The sequence below is a fragment of the Megalopta genalis genome, unplaced genomic scaffold, assembly GCF_051020955.1.
Source record: "Megalopta genalis isolate 19385.01 unplaced genomic scaffold, iyMegGena1_principal scaffold0160, whole genome shotgun sequence".
Lineage (NCBI taxonomy): Eukaryota > Metazoa > Arthropoda > Insecta > Hymenoptera > Halictidae > Megalopta > Megalopta genalis.
The window spans coordinates 309,889-328,449 of NW_027476229.1; positions in this window are offsets into that span (position 1 = coordinate 309,889).

Genomic DNA, 18,561 nt, shown 5'->3' on the forward strand with positions numbered 1-18,561 from the left:
GTGATTCGGCCATCCAAAAGTCCATGGGCCTCACCCCTTCACTTAGTCCAGAAAAAGGACAATGGATGGCTACCCTGCGGCGACTATCGCGCACTAAATACGCGCACAATCCCGGACCGTTACCCGTTGCCTCATATCGAAGATTTTTCCCAAGCTTTGCACGGAAAAACAATTTTTTCAAAATTAGACCTGGTTAAAGCATACCACCAAATTCCAATTGAACCCGCAGACATAGAGAAAACTGCAATTACAACTCCATTCGGTCTTTTTGAATACGTTAGGATGCCGTTCGGACTACGGAACTCTGCCCAGACATTTCAGAGATTTATCAACGAAGTTTTACGCGGTTTAGATTTCTGCTATGCATACCTAGACGACATATTAATAGCATCCAGGGACGAAACCGAACACTTAGATCATATTAAACAAATTTTTACACGCCTACAAGAATACGGAGTTGTAATTAATCCAGCTAAATGCACATTCGGCAAAGATACGATAGATTTTTTGGGATACACGGTAAATTGCAAAGGGACGACACCGAACCCAGACAAAGTAGAGGCAATCCGTAGTTTCCCCAAACCCACAAACGTACGCGAGTTGAGACGATTCTTAGGAATGGTCAACTTCTACCGCCGATTCATTCAAGGTGCAGCAAGATTGCAAGCCCCGTTGACCGACCTGTTGAAAGGTGCACCTACACGTGGAAACTCGCAGGTAAACTGGACACAAGACGCCGATATTGCCTTTGCACAGGTAAAGGAGGCACTAGCGCAAGCTACCCTCTTGGCGCATCCAGTACCTGGCGCGCAGTTGTCACTTAGTGTAGATGCATCCGACTACGCAATGGGTGCGGTTTTACAACAACGGGTCAGCAACACCTGGCAGCCTATAGCATTTTACACCAAAACCCTCTCCTCGGCACAACGAAAATACAGCGCGTACGACAGAGAACTGTTAGCAATGTACACCGCCGTGCGACGATTCCGTTACCAAATCGAAGGACAGGCAATCATAGTATTCACAGACCACAAACCTCTGGTTTACGCTTTTAAACAGCGGCCAGAGAAATGTACACCTAGACAATTCAGGCACCTAGATTTCATAGGACAATTCACGACGGACATACGACACGTCAACGGGACAGACAATATAGTCGCGAACGCTCTATCCCGGGTAGAGGAATTACACAGACCAGCATGCGTAGACATTAGACAAATAGCCGAAGCTCAAGAGTCAGATGAAGAGCTCCAACGTCTCTTACTGGCTGAGACGGCGCTTAATTTAAAAAAACTACGTTTTCCAACGGCTACCGGAGGAGATGTAGAGGTATATTGCGACATCGCCACACCTACCGTCCGACCATACGTGCCCAAAAATTATCGCCGACAAATTTTCAAAACTTTGCACGGTCTATCACACCCCGGAACAAGACCATCAAAAAAACTAATCGCGGACCGTTTCGTGTGGCCAGCAATGAACAGAGACTGCACCCAATGGACCAAAGAGTGCACCCAATGCCAACGAAACAAAATCACGCGCCATACAATATCACCAACAGGCAGGTTCGAACCACCGAACTCCAGATTCGAACATGTCCATATCGATATAGTAGGGCCACTACCGATTTCACAAGGATTTCGCTACTGTCTTACCTGCGTCGATCGCTTCACCCGTTGGCCAGAGGCGATCCCAATGGAAGACATCACCGCAGAGACAGTAGCGAGAACCTTGGTAACCGGATGGATTGCGCGTTTTGGGATACCCGCAAAAATCACCACTGACCAAGGCAGACAATTCGAGTCCCAGCTCTTCAAATAGTTAACTCGAAGAACCGGCGCCAAGTACATCAGAACGACGGCGTACAACACAGCAGCTAACGGCATGGTCGAAAGACTCCACCGGCAATTAAAAGCCGCCATAAGGTGCTACGATACCGACGACTGGACAGAAGCCTTACCCCTTATATTATTAGGGATAAGGACCGCAGTGAAGGAAGACATACAAACAACCCCAGCAGAGATGGTCTACGGCAGCAACCTCCGACTTCCAGGAGAATTTTTCATGTCAAACCCAGAGACCGACATCTCAGAATTCGTAAACCAACTACGACACAAAATTCAAAAATTAAAACCGCGTCCAGCAACAAACCACGGTCACAAAAGTATATTCGTCCATAAAGATCTAGGCACAACCGAGTACGTCTTCCTCCGACACGATGCAGTAAAATCACCATTGCAATCTCCATACGACGGACCGTACAAAGTTTTGAAACGCGGAGATAAAAATTTTACCATACGAGTAGGCAGTCAGGAGAAAACAGTCTCAATAGATCGCTTAAAACCGGCGCATATAGTAAGCGATGAGCACGATAGTAGAGTGAAAAGCAAAGAAGCAAGCCACCGCGAAATTGCTAACGCGCCGCATAGCATCTTAAAAAACAGTTCAGCACCGATTACTACACGATCCGGCCGCACAGTTAAATTTACAGACCGATACATCGCGCGTTAAATTAAAGATACCACATGTATATACTTTAGCATATAAGACGAAAAACCCACTGTACACATATAATAAGGAACACCGCGAGCGGATACAAAATTTGTATTCTTTTTTTTTATATAGTCATAATATAGCGTTTACACTGGCAAGGGGGTGATGTAGCGGCACACGGTCGGCGACCGTAATAACCATAAAACTGTCCGCTTGCAGATGTCAAGGGTTCGACGGAGAGAAAACGTCCTTGACGTTTGCAAGACCCGGAAATTTCTTTGTCTCTTTGTTTTTTATCACTGCCACATGCACTGCAGGCCTAGTCGCGGAGAAAGTCGCCGGCCGCGTACCGCTACCCGGCCGAACGGCCAGCGCGCCCCTACAGCGAGGGTTCGACGATGGCTGCCTCCCCCGCCAAACTAAGCGGGGGAAAAGAAGACAGCGAGTCTCCCAAAAAGGCGTGGCCTTTTTGGGGGACATAATATAAATAACAGCGGCAAGAAACTGAAATTCTTCTCGTCTAAGCATTACGCCGAGCCTCTACACGTTTAACTATTCCGCCGCGCTCCATCTAGTATCCATCAGCACCGCGCGTCATTTTATATACATCTCCGAATAAAATCTAGTGCAATTTCACTCTGTGTCCTTCCGTTGTACCCCGAACACATTGCGTTACACAGATGATAACTAGAAAAGGCTCAATAACAAGTACGCAGTAGTTAACTTTTCATTCTTACAAGGCACAGTAACTCGATCAAAAACTACTATTTATATTTTGTTAAATATTTTGTATTTGTATTTATGTAAAAGACATCAACATATATTTTAAATGTTTTTTACGAAGTGCACCATAGATAAAGAAAACCATATAATTTGTCGAAAACTTCGGACGCCACTTTAATGGGCACAGTAATTAACACACTTAACCTATCTGGCTATCACACTGAACTGGAAATTAACAGTCATGGAATCCATATAATATCGGTTTTAAACAATGGAAACTGTTTGATGAGAATTTTTGGGTTCTCCATAATTCTTTCACGAATTGAAACCGATGTCATAATTGTTTTCAATCCCTACTTTATGAAGGTATATTCAAGTATGTAAACAAGTTTGAATCTTCTAAATTCTAGCAAAAGTCATCCGCAAATCTATTCGTAGCCTTCAAATAAAGATACAGAAAAAAGATGAAAATTTTATTCGACGCCACGAATAAATGTGCTTTGCATAAAAAATGTATGTATTGGAAGTGGATGTAAAATGAAATGTGCACTGATACTTTCTGGTAGAAAAATATCTTTACTTCGCGACATGTGAAGAAGCTCAAAGAAGAAGAAACTCAACGGGCTAGAATGCCGGACGAATAGATAGCACACTTTAAAGTTAACGTAATTTAGATTTATTTAAGGTAATAACCAAGATTCTAATACTATACAGATTTGTAAATTACTGTTATGAACATACACAAATGAAATAAATTACGTTACGCCAGTTTAAACAATTTTACTTAGAAGAAAAGAATTTTTATGGAAATATAGTGGGAAAAGTGATAGCATATTTAACTAAGAATTATGTTGCGGCGCCATGTAATTCCAAATAAAAAAACATGAAGAAAGTGTAGAAGAATATTTTTTGTTTGGGATTTAGTATTCGAGAAAATCGAGATTGAAAATTTGCTAAGCGATGTACATCGCTTATAGCTGGAAAAACGTATGTATGAAGTAAGAATTCAAACCTGGTTTTCTCGAAAACAAAATCCTAAAAAAAAAGAAGTTATTCCATATCATTTTCATTTCTTTTTTATGAAGAATAACCCGGTGCCCGCTTGTATATAGATTCAGGAATACCCTGCATTTTTCAACAGGATGATGCCGCGAATTTTTTTCTCGAGGATTGATCAGCAAGGTCATATCGCTAAAAATTTTGCGAAAATCATAACCATGCAAATGGCAGACAATTTCGAAACATTTCCGAATGACAAAAATGTATTTAAGATGAGAAGGAGCAAGAAGAGCAAAAACTAATAAAGAAACTACGTAGATAATAATGACTGTTAATAAATGGAAAGATGGAGTCACAAAACATTAGGCATCTGATATAATTCCTTGATTTATTAACATGCATAATTTTTAGTTATGTGTGCCAATATTTTGTCCCATTGTATTTCTATACAAATTCTCTTTTTCAAATAAAATTGTTTACACGTGCGAAATGCAATTTTATTTCATTTGTGTATGTTTATAGTGGTATGTTGCAAATTTATATGGAAACAGGATTTTGTTTGTAATGTTATGTAAATAAAAATAACATTAGTTTTAAAGTATGCCATCTTTTTGTCGGATACGGTATGTGGCGGCCACGGCGACGGGCATCGCACCGCGCTTGGCGAGCGAGAGCCGCGGGGATGCGAACGGCGGCCGACCCGATGTCGCCAACGATCTTTTGTCCGTCATTTGTTCGAACAGTCGAACTGAGTCGCGGCCCGGGTGTAAAAAGTTAGTTAGTTTCGTTAACGTTGATTCTCGAGCGATCACGAATAAACAGTAAATCACGAATGGCTCTCGACTCCCACACTTTATTACCTCGAAACGAAAACCAGGATACTTAGAACGCATAATCGGAGTCTTGAGACCAATCATCCACACCTTCCTATCTTTATTTGAAAAACAATTTTATGAATATTGATTTGTTTTTGTTTTCGAACAATATAAAGTACGTGTTGATAATTAAATAGTATTTTTATTAGTCGGGCAAATTCTCGACGAATAAAATGATTTATTTCGTACTCGTCGAATAAAGATACTTATTTTATTCGGACCCTCCAATGTCCAATAAAGATAAAGTATCTTTTGTTCGAAACGTTTTTATAATTTATTGTCTGAATAATGTACAACTTTGTTCGGTTGTCATTTGTTTCGCAATTACAATAATCTGCAATATTTATATCTTTTTTTATACAGCAAATTATACAGCATACTATTCGGAAGATGCAAATGAATATCAGCATAAATTATCCTGTAAAAATATCGTACCGTATTCATGATGAAATAGTCGAAAATGTAAAATGGTAGATGTTCTTAATCGAGTAGTACATATATTTAATCGATCCAAAAGTTCCAGTCATATTACTACGAGATCGATTAATATGGTATAAAACAATAATGCATCGTCATACATAATAAAATTCGTTGATGAGAAGTAAATTAAAAAGATTAAATATTTAAATTATAGAAAAAATTATAACTTAAATTACATTGCAGCTACTGCAGTAACTCGAAATTTTATATTACTTTAACGATTCCCTTAGTGTCGTTAATATTATTTATTCCAAGTAGAATAGCAAATATACGAGCAAACCCTAACAGAAAATTTGAAAAATTTGGAACATTGATTGCAATAGATTATGTTATTGAGGAATAGTCTTTTCTCTATTCCTGTGAAAAATAAACATCAATTATTTTACGTCCTCATTACTTTGGTCCACAATTTTCAATAAAGAAGAAGTAGACAACATTATGTAATATATCAGATAGGGTCTAGGATTTATTTAAAAATGGTTTCATCAAAAAGGAACAAAATACGTCGAGATACACCATATGCTGTGCAATGCTTCGAAATTCTCGTTTACGATAACAATGGTAAAAAGAAACTGCGTGCTGGAGCATAGTTTTGGGACAGACCTCTCGTCCTCGACAGCAATTCCAGAGAATACTATTTTATGACACCCTCAAGTGGCTTTCTCGTTTAGGGTTTCCGAGGAGAAGAATCAAGCCGTCAGAGGAATGACTAACAGACGACTCGAGGCAATAGATACGAATGTGCACACTGGAGGCGAGCAGGACAAAGATGGCTCTCAACATCGAGATCACATCGAATTAGGAAAGGACGAGAGAAATAGTATATGCTTTTTATAGAATTGTTCGATAAAATCCATTTAAGAAGAAATTATTTTTTAAAAAATTGACCTAAGTACCAAAAAGAAATTTTGTAGGAATTAAAGCTGGTTAAAACTACAGAAAATAATTGTAAAATTCAAGTTTTAAATTTTATCTTATTTTGTTAATAACAGATTAGCATACTGAAAATTTCATCGAAATCTGTAGAATATCATTCAAGTTACACAAGCCGATTTTGTTGAAACTTATGGAAGGCTTAAGTCTTCGAAAATATTTGAGGCGATCTTGTATCAGAAACCATCCGTATTGAAGATACTAGCGCGGCGGAGTGGTAATCACCGCCGCGGAATGAGAGTATCGATATTTACAATGTGGCTGCGAATTTCGAATAGTTTCTGCAGTTCTATCGTGCTTTTTTTAAATCCTTCGTGAAGTCTAAATTGAAATCATTTTTGTATTCCTTGCATGTTAATTAAAGCCTGCTTAAACCGCAATTAAATAACTACAAGATGAGTACTATTAAACGTTAAGATGTAGAACAAACTAGTATATCTTAATGTTCCTAACCGTATAACTAAATCAAAGATTTTAAACTTCAATTTAAAAATATTAATTTTACATCCTCATATTTAAGTATAGTTCATCGAAAGTTCATAGGAAGTCTCATTTTTTTCGTAAATTAAATTTGAAAAATTATTTTCTGCCAAAAGTTACCTCACTTGAGACCACCACTGTGCGATAATGCCATGACAGCATTTTCCACGCCGTGTGATCATTATTAATTTAATAGAATGCCCTTCGGACAAAGGAACGCCATAGCCACATTTCAAAGGTTAATGGACTCATTGCTATCCGTGATTTGGATGCGTCGTATTCGCACCCGATATCGTCACTCCGCGATATAAACTATCTCTCGGGTCGTAAAGCCGATTACGCTGCGCGACGGAGTGGATCGATATCGTTGTCCGTTTAATTAAAAAGGATAACTGTTTGGTTGATTTAGAATATGCCACTCAACAAGAATGAATAAGATTATGGCTGAATAAGTGTGAACTGAGCAACTGACAACTGATCGATGACTGGGGATTAAATGACGATGAATTGGCGAGTGACTACTACCCTAAGAAGAATCGGTTTCGAGTTTTTATACTGTTTTGTGGCCAGAAGACTCGAAATTGGTTGACCAGTGATGCGATGGAAGAGAATGTAAAGTGACATAGCACGCAGTGCCGCAGGTAGCAAGAAACCCTGGACGGGCGACCGAAGCGGTGCGTGCTAGCGACCCTATTATAAAAAATGCTGCCGATGAAGGTGTGCATTATTCAAAACTGCAGAAATGGCTTTATTGCCAGAAAGAAGATGGTTCGGAAAATCATAAACTTAGAAATTGCAAGAAAGAAGGCTATGGCTCTACAAATTGAAAACCTAATGAACGTGACCTTTTGTCGATTGCACGTCGTTCGTTGAAAGACTGTTAATTTGTATCGTTGAGCCGAAGATTCCCCGTCAATAAATGTTTTTTAAGGATAAAAGGGAAAGGTAGTTCTTCCCGGAGAAAGTTAGGCGGATGCAGCCCGAAAATTCCGTTGAAGGACGGAACAATCCGGTTTTCGAAGAAAAGTGCTACTCATATAATGTATTTAGTTACTCGCGCCCCGTCCCCCAGAACATTTAGAAAAATTGAAGAAATTAACAGAACGTCTCTGGAAAGCAAAAGTTACAAACTTGAAAACGTGATTTCCAACAATGCGAAGTAGCATATTTGGGACATGTAATAGAAGGAGACAAGATAAAGTATGCCCTGTAAAAGTTTTTCGCAACCCAAAAACATAAAAAGTATCCGCAAATTTGTATGACTCGCGGATTACTATCGCTGTTTTATAGAAAATTTTTCGCAAATTTTCAAACCGCTGAACGTTTCACTAAAAAAAGAAAAAGAAATTTGAACGGAATCCATCTAAGAAATTATCCACTGTGTCTCAGTTCGCAATAGAAGGGGTCTTTAGTTATGGCGAGCCAAAAAAGGCAAACTAATTATAGGACAGCCACTAGATTACTACAAGGAACAGAAATGAAGGAGTGCCTATTCGCTGCGTACTGTGCCTAGTGATCGGATCGATGCCGATACCATTGACGATATTTAATCAATTCGGTGGCAAAGTACTCAATAGGAAATCTGACAAAAGTATCGATACCCATTTGATACCTTACAAAAGTATTGATACCTGTTGGAATTTGCTAATAGTTTATTTACTAATAATGCAATACAAATATGATACAGTGTTTAATAAAGCATCTAGCGGATATAAAATGTACTTTGTGTGAAGAAGAGTGACTGTATGTGAAGTCGCGGAGATACTGTCTGATAGATCGTCTTCTAGGCTGACGAACGCCTCTGTAGTTCTATGGGAAGTAGCTTCTCGCATTGGAACGTGCGGTCCTTTTATACTATTCCTTCAGAAGGTCGGGCTTATACCTGCATTCATGAACCTCGGGGTTGTACCTTTATTTATTGCCCCTGTAGACATGTGTATGTGTGTGTGTGTGTGTGTGTGTGTGTGTGTGTGTGTGTGTGTGTATGTGTGTGAGTATCCTTGTATATACCGACGATAGTCACACCAGCCGTAATTTATTGATTGATTAAACCACATTTTTCAGACATATTCTTTAACTTTATTCTATTTAAGGCCTTGGTTAACATGTCCGCTGGCATCTGGTCTGTGGGACAATATCTGTAGTCGACAATTTCTTGATTCATCAACTCCTTTATGAAGTGAAACTTCGTGTCGATATGTTTTGTCCTGTGGCTGAATTTCTTATTAAATGTGAGCTTAAGGCAGCTCTGATTGTCCTCATATATAATCTTTTTTTTTAATGTCCCCTAAAAAGTCTTTCAGCAATCGATCTATCCATATGCCTTCTTGTGTTGCCTCAGCTAGAGCGATGTATTCAGCTTTTGTTGAAGATAAAGCAACACATGTCTGCTTCCGACAGCCCCAACTTATAGATGATTCGAAATACTGAAACAAATAACCACTATTTGATTTTCTATCGGCGCGATTTTCAGCCCAGTCTGCATCAGCAAAACCGATGAGCCCCTTCTGTCCATCTGCTTGGCATAGCCTCAGTTCATAGTCTTTTGTTCCTTTAAGATATCTAAGAACTCTTTTTGCCTCTAGCCAATCATGAGCTGTGGGTTGCTTATTATGCTGACTCAATATCGTCACGCTTGCTGCTATATCTGGCCTCATGTTGACGGCTAAATATAATAATGCACCAATTAATTGCTGATATCTCTCACTGTTAGGCATTGGTGTCGTATCATCTCTTGATTTTACATATCCTGGATCTAGAGGAATGTTCGATGTTTTTGCTTCCTGTAAACCAAATCTGTCAATTAATGTTTCTATATATTTAGTTTGCTTTATGCAATAAAATCCTTGATTATTCTTTCTAATTTCGATGCCTAGATAATGCTTTAAAATTCCAAGATCTGTGAGATGAAACTTCTTTTTTAAAAATTCAGCAACTTCATTTATTTTATTGGTATCCTTGGATGCAGTTAAGAAATCATCAACCTAAATAATCAAGTAGATAATTTCTGTTTTATTTCTTTTCGTGTACAAGCATGAATCCGTGTTGCTTTGTACAAATCCAAATTTCTTGAGCCAATCATCTAATTGGTCATTCCACACCTTCGCTCCCTGCTTTATTCCGTAAATGCCCTTCCTCAATTTACATACGTGGTCCTCTTTTCCTGAAATAATATAACCTTCGGGTTGCTTCATGTAAATTGTTTCTTTCAGTTCTCCATTGAGGAATGCTGTTTTGGCATCGAAGTGTTTCATGGTCGTGTTTTTTATACCTCCTATTGTTAAAAGGGTCCTGAAAGTAGTTTGTCTTACCACTGGAGCAAAAACTTCGTCATAATCGGTGCCATATTTCTGTGAAAATCCTCGTGCAACGAGCCTTGCTTTATATCGCTCGACATTTCCATCAGCGTTTCGCTTTCTTTTAAAAACCCATTTACAAGTAACAATGACCCTGTCCTTTGGTTTTGGCACGATCTCCCATGTGCCATTTTCCTTTAATGAGTCGATCTCTTCGTCCATAGCCTTCTTCCAATAGTTTTTTTGGATCCAGCTAAAGCCCCCATTATGCTCCTTGGTTCATTATCTTCAGCTTTCAACATGTTTAATGTAGCCATGTATCGGTCTGGCGGTACACCCCTATTTGATCTCTCGGAACGTCTGCATTGATCAAGTTGAGTTTCATAATCAATCTGTCCACTGTATGTAGTATCGGTCTCATCGATAGATTCAATACTTGATTGCGTATCTGATGCTTCTGATTCTTCTTGGTGATGTTGTACTTGTTGTATCTCTTTATGAAAATCTGTATTTTCTGAAAGAATTACTTCATCACAAGCTGTATGAGTTGGAGATTCTTTTTCGGTTATTTTATCGAGAAAAGTTACATCTCGACTGGTTTTCACTCGATTTGTCTTTAAATCTAAAAGCCTATATGCTTTAGATTCTTCCGAGTAACCAACGAATGTATATTTCTCGGCCTTATCATCCAACTTTTTTCTTTGTTCTTTATGCACAAGAACATATGCATCGCAACCAAAAATATGTAAGTTGCTTACATCGGGCTTCTTTGAGTACCATAACTCATATGGGGTTTTTTCTTTTGCATTTGTCGGCAATCTGTTTTGTTTACAGCTTCACCCCAATATTTTTTTTCGAGATTTGCATCGAGTAGCATGCACCGTGCCATTTCAATCAATGATCCGTTTTTTCTTTCTGCTACTCCATTTTGCTGTGGTGAATAAGGAGCCGTACACTGCATCTCGATGCCTTAATTGTTTAAATACATCGTTAAGTTCTCATTGATGTATTCCCTTCCTCGATCAGATCGTATTATTTTTGGCTTCCTTTCAAACTGCGTCTTTACCGTCTCAATAAACTGTTTCATGAAGGACGCGGCTTCATTCTTTTGACTCATAAAATAAACTGTCGTATACTTGGAATAATCATCTATCAGAGTCAATAAATACCTTTTCTGACCTGGCGTTACTGTCTGCATAGGTCCACAAACATCTGTATGTATTAAATCTAATACTGCACGTGATTTATTGCTGGATTCTTTGGGAAAAGGTTGACGTGCCATTTTTCCATTTATACAGCATTCACAATATTCCCTTTATCCACAGTCTCTTACCTGGATACCTGTGGCTAATCCTTTTGTCGCCAAATCCTTAATTGCACTTAGCTCTCGGTGCCCGAAGCGCCTGTGCCACACATGTTGGCAATTGTCCCCATGCTTCGTTTTTATGGCTTCATTTGCTGCGCAGGCCCTTTCAGCTGTTTGTACCTGGTATAATTCCGGGGAAAGCCTTGCTATTGCCTGTAATTCCCCATTTTTGGTTATCTGGCACTCATTTTCTTCAAATACAAGTTTATAGCCTTTTTTGTCAACTTTTTCACCGACAATAAATTAGACCGTAGGCCCGGTACGTACAGGACATCGCGCACATTTATTTCAAAGATTTTTCCGTTAATAACTGCACACTTTATGACACCTGAACCGATGCCTTTCACTTCAGCGATATTTTCATCGTGGCGAGCCGTACATTGCCCTTTTTCTTCGGATCTATATGAATGAAAAAATCCATGGTTTTTACCATATGACTCGTAGCACCCGAGTCGACAAACCATATATTTTCTTTATTTTCTGCAGCTTTCACACGGAAACACGTTTCACCAGATATTTTTTCATCTTTCACTAAAATGCAGTAATCTTGAGAATGATTCTCTGAATTTTCATGTGACACTTTATTTGCTTTCTCTTGTTTCTTCTGCCAAGCCTTGTATTTTATGCATTCAGATTTGGAATGCCCAGGTTTCTTACAGAAAAAGCAACTCTTCTTGTTCTGCGTCGCACTTTCATTTCCTTTATGTATTGTCTTCATGGCTGTATCGTTACACCGCTAACTCTCTTTTACGTCTTTAGCTCCACGGCGACTTTTGTACTCGTCGATCAGCTTACTCTTCACGAATTGAGATGTTAAGTCCTTTTCAGGCCTACTCTCTAATGCTGTGACAAAGTGTATCGTATGACTCCGGAAGACTTCCTAGTAATACTGCCGCGATGAGCTAATCTGGCAAATCTAGCCCAAGTGCTGTCAACTGGTTTATGTTATTTGACATTCAAGTGATATGCGCCTCCATATCACCGTCTTCTTTTAGCACAGCTCTACATATTCGTTTGAGCAACAATACCTTGCTTGTCAATGTTGCATTTTGGTGGTATCCTTTAAATGCGTCCCATGTCTCTCGTGCTGTCTTGGCGTTCCTTATGTGCAACAGCTGATCGTCTTCTGCGAGAAGTCCTATCGTTGCACGTGCCTGATCATCCTTTTGAGACCATGCTGCATCCACCGGCGTAGGCATTTCTTCCATGAATTGAACAACTTCCCACAATTTTTCTTTAATCAGCAGGAGTTCCACCTTATAACTCCATACTGCGTAATTTTCTCCGTTGAACTTCTGGATGGCAAATCGAAATCCTGTACCGTCTGCCATTGTAGAATAAACTTTATCACTTCACCTTTTCTTCACGAAAAAAAATTGGTTGTTTCACACTTTTTTGTATTATCCTTATTACACTTTATTCACACTAGAGACTGGGCCCATAACCTGTTGGAATTTGCTAATTGTTTATTTACTATTAATGCAATACAAATATGATACAGTGTTTAATAAAGCATCTAGCGGATTTAAAATGTACTTTGTGTGAAGAAAAGTGACTGTATGTGAAGTCGCGAAGATACTGTCTGAGAGATCGTCACCTAGGCTGACGAACGACAGTGCAGTTCTATGGGAAGTAGTTTCTCGCACTGGAACGTGCAGTCCTTTTATACTATTCCTTCAGAAGGTCGGGCTTGTACCTGCATTTATGAACCTCGGGGATGTACCTTTATTTATTGCCCCTGTAGACATGTGTGTGTATATGTGTGAGTATCATTGTATATACCAACAATACCTATCTGAGATTAAAAGTCATTAAAATAATAACAGCAATAATATTAAACTAGTATAATCATTTTCATTTTTCATTTTTGTAGTATTGTCAGTGATGATTGGAACGATTTCGCATTCTAGTCTCTATTTTACAAATGTTCCATGTAAATAATTAGATATTGTCATAGCCATTCGATTTTCTGTTAATTTGAATATTTCAATCGGACACGATTTCATTTCAAAATTCGGAATTGTGAAAAAGGCATCAGTGTTTCTGTTCGTCCATAGTTATACGTACATCCTTAGCTGTTAGTAATTCCTTCTTCACATCGTTCTTTTCTTTTCCACATTTTTCATACAGGAGTTTCTATAAAGTTTTTAGGGTCAAGGTACGTACTTCATTAATTGTCTGAAACCCTTATCGGTGATATTATATTTGATAATTCCGTCCAAGAATCAAATTATTCAGAGCAAGTGTAAAATTGAAGCGGTTCAAATTACGGCGACAGCGAGTTTCGAGTGTTGACGTTCGAGTTACATAAATTACTCACATGATTTTGAATACATTGTTTCACTCAATCGCAGCTCGTCTCACTCACCGTGTCAACTGTAAACAAATGAACGAGACGAAACAAAAGTTACTACTACGAGACGAGATAAAAGTGTATTCAGGTACAGTTAGAAAATTATTTAAGAGAAACATTTCAGAAAGCTAGATCCATTCATCTATTGGAAAGATATTGTAAAAAAATACAGCAAAATATTTGCGTTTGCCAAAAAATATTTTTGAATACTGCCTACTTCAGTGCCGGCAGAACACGTGTTCTCTAAAACTGAAGAATTGATTTATAAAAAGAGAAATTGGCTAAAAGATAATAGAGTTAATAAAATATTATTTTTTAGTAGTTGTATTAATCTCTACTTTATAAATCTTCGTTTTTAATAAACAAATAAAAATTATTAAATAAGTCATGTGTTATTGAATACTACTACCTCATAGATGTAGGTAATTACCATACAGAAATACGGTTTCATGGTGAATATAAAACAGAATTTTATTATAGTAGGACATATTCTTTATTGTAAACTTCCGATCATCAATAACAGATTCTAATTCAATAAAAATTGTAATCTGAATTAGTTGTATAGTTTAAAGATGAAAATGAAGACTTTAGTATAATATTATTGCTATTATTATTTTAATAATTTTTAATATCTGAGATATATAAATATTTCAGTGAATTCTCAAATGGTTATTCAATATTTCGAAAGATATATAAGGGGGATAAAATTTATCACAGATTGTCTCAAACGAGTACCGTTACCTAAGTAAAATGTCAAACAGGTATCGATACTTCCGTAAGGTATTAAACAGGTGTCGATACTTTACCAACATCTTTGATACTATTCGGATTGCTATCGATACGTATCGATTTGGTATCGATTCGATTACAAATGTGTCCAACATTTCAGGCCATATATGTACACTGCTGAACAAAGTGATACTTAATTATCACTTTGAAATTAAAAAAAAAACATAAAAATGAAATCAAATTGCGCAATTCGTTTAAGTTTTAGTAATGTGTGGACAGTCCTTCACGTTAGTAGGTATGCTAGTAATCGCCTTGGGAGGGGAAAGTCCTCGCCCCCACCCGCGGCTGTGTCAGCAGATTTGCTTGCGCAGATCGGCTCCCTGATCAATGCCAAATTGATATCGTTCAGGAGAGAGCTGGTTCCGCGGTGCAGACCTCCCCTCTGTCGATGGACAGGAAAAGGGGGGAAAGGGCAGCAGTACGGGAAGGCTGTGGCCGCTAAGGCGGCCCAGGCACAGCTCACTCAACCGCGGGCCGCCCCTGCCGTTGCGCCACCCTCCACCACATCTCAAACTGAGGTGTGGTCTCAAGTAGTTGGCCGGAAGGCTAAAACGGCGGCTGCCGCCGTTAAACCTGCGGCAGCTGCCAAAGCTGCACCGTCCGGGAGGGCGGCCAAGCGGGTGGCACCGGCGGCCCCCAATAGGGCTCCCCTGCCGCCGCATCTGCCCCGCACGGCTGCCATCACAATAACAGTGCGGCCGGCGGGGCGATGACGTATGCTGAGGCGGTGACCACTGCCAGGTCCACAGTGGACCTGGCAGAAATTGACATCGCCTCATTGAAGCTCAGGAGGGCGGTGTCGTAATATTGGTGGTCCCCGGCGCGACTGCTGTTTTGGGTGCGGCAGTCAGGACCACAAAGTGGCTGGCTGCACTGCAAAGCCAAATTTCCCGCTTTGTGCGGGCGTAGGCAAGTTGGCCGGCCACCGCCTCCATGGCCGGGCGTACCCCGCCACCGCGAGACGCAGCAGGCGTAGCAGGGGAGGAAGGCCACGGTGGTCAACGCGGCGGCCAACGTGGCAAACAAAAAGAATTCGGCACCTAAGGATGCCACCGTCGCGCCCGCGGGGGCGGGTGGGGCTAATAAAACCACAGACGCCACCGCTCCCGCGGCCGCGATGGATATCGAGACAAATGAGTAATAGGGCCTAGTGGCCCTATTATTCAGGCCAACCTGAACCGCTCGGCCAGGGCACAAGACCTTTTTGTGCAATTCCTGGCCGTGCGGGGTGCCGGGTTGGCCGTAGCGGCGGAGCCGTACAGATTCCCCGACCATCCACATTGGATAGGGGACTCGAGCGGCTCCGCCGCTATAATATGGGCAGGCCGGCCGGGGTCCCCGGCGTGCTCGGTTATCGAGCGCGGCCAGGGATAACTGGCCGTTGACTGGGGCGGCACCGCGATTGTGGCTATCTACGCACCTCCGAGATGGTCCCTCGAGGAATTCGAACAGTATCTGGACGGGGTGGGGAGATGCGTCCCCCGGTGCCAACCTCGTCCGGTGCTGGTCCTGGGGGACATCAACGCCAAGTCTTCAGCTTGGGGTTCCCCCAGGATAGACCCGCGGGGCCGGGAAGTGCTTGATTGGGCGGCGGGACTCGAGCTCCGTCTTTTAAACACGGGCTCGATCCATCCCCCCCGGCCGCGCGCCGTATTACGGGGTGGAGGGTGGCACAGCAGGTCGAGACACTGTCTGACCATAGATACATTGTTCTCGGCCTCTCCGCAGCCCCATCGACACCCCGACGTCGTCCCGCTGATGAGGGATCGCCTCCACCGCGATGGGCGCTGAAGCGCCTCGACCAGGACGCTCTGATGGCGGCAGTCAATGTCGTGGCCTGGCCAGCCACACCGGCCGAGCCAGTCGACGGGACAGGCGAAGCCCATTGATTCCGGGGTACAATGACGTCGGTTTGCGACGACGCCATGCCCCGGGCGAAGCTCTTCCCGAGGAAGGCGGTGTACTTGTGGTCGCGCGCGATAGCGGATTTACGCAAAGAGTGCGTCCGCGCGCGACGCCAGTAAGCCCGCACCCGTCGACGACGACGTTCCGACGCGGAGCTGGCTATCCAGCTGTATGGGCGATGCAGGGAGAAGGTGATCGCCCTGCAGCTGGCCATCAGGCGGGCAAAAGACCAGGCCTGGCGCGACCTTGGCGATGGGACGGTTACGTCCTCGGGCGCCCCCTGTGACGGAGAGACTGGATCCGGGGATGCTAGGGCGGGTCGTGGACGTCTTATTTCCCGTCAGCGGGGAGGCGTCCCGGCCGGACCCTGAGCCAGGGGAAGTACAGTGGTCCCCGGATCTGGAGGTCGCGGCGGTGGAAATGGTCAGGGTAGTTAAATGGCTCCGGGGCAAAAATAGGGCCCCGGGGCCGGTCGGTATCCCTGGCCGGGTCTGGTTGCTCGCCTTGTGCGTCCTGGGCGAGAGGATAAAAAGCCTCTACTCCGGGCTCCTGAGGTCAGGGACGTTCTCGGACCTCTGGAGAGAAAGTCGGATGGTCCTCTTAAGGAAGGAAGGGAGGCCTGCGGATTCTCCCTCCGCGTACCGGCCCATTTGTCTCCTGGACGAGGCGGGCAAGATCTTTGAGAAGATTATTGTTGCCCGCCTCGCCAGGCACCTGTCCCGCAATGGCCCCGATCTGGCGGACAGCCAGTTCGGCTTCCGGGAGGGGCGGTCGACGGTCGACGCAATCGACCGTCTAAAGTCCCTGACGGACAATGCCGTGGCACGGGACGAGGTGTGCTTGGCAGTGTCCATTGAAATCGTCAATGCGTCCAACACACTGCCCTGGTCCGCCATTAGGGAGGCTCTGGTTGAGGACCTGGTGCCTCCCTATCTGAGGCGGGTGATCGGGGCCTACCTGCGGGACAGATGGGTAGAATACCCGGGCCGGTACGGGATGATTCGGAGGGAAGTGGACCGCGGGGTCCCACAGGGGACCGTGTTAGGACTACTGCTGTGGGATCTGGGATATAACGCGGTCCTGGAGAAGGCCTCCCTGCCCGACGGTGTCACCCTTGTCTGCTACGCAGATGATACGTTGGTGGTCACCGTCGGGGACACCTTCGAGAGGACCATTCGACAAGCGGGATAGCGCAGGAGAAAGCCGAAGCCGTCTGGTTTCACGGACGGCCTCAGTTCGCGGCCACCGGCCAGATCGTGGATCCGGGTTGGAGTAGCTTTCGTCGAGGTGAAGTCCGAGATCAAGTATCTCGGATTGATCCTCTACAGCCACTGGAGGTTCGGGGCGCATTTCGGCCGCCTCTTCCCCCGAGTTCAGAGGGCGGCGGCGTCGTTAGGCCGCCTGTTGCCCAATCTCGGGGGACCGGGTGATATGGTGCGCCGCCTATACCTAGGCGTGGCGCGGTCCATGGCCTTATACGGCTCCCCTATTTGGGCGCCGTACGCGAGAGCAAGGCGGCGCAACACTATGTTGTTGCGAAATGGCACTTCGCCTTATAAGAGGGGGGTGTTGCAGGGGCCCTGGGCACCTCTTTGTGCTGTCGCCGAGACGTGGCGGTGCGGGGCGCGGCCCCCCGCACCTACAAATTAACATCATGATTTGAGGAGGGAGAACTCATCTCCCCCCTCCGGGATGCGGCCGCTCAGCCCCTTTTCCATCTTGGTGGCCGGCCAGGCGAGGGGAGCTGCGGTAGTGTTCTTAAGGGCCCGGGTCGCCGCACACTATGACGACCCACACATAGAAGAAAACCATATACGTATATTAGTTTTAGAGGTTTCTATCGACCAAAACTGACGCTTTAATATCGAA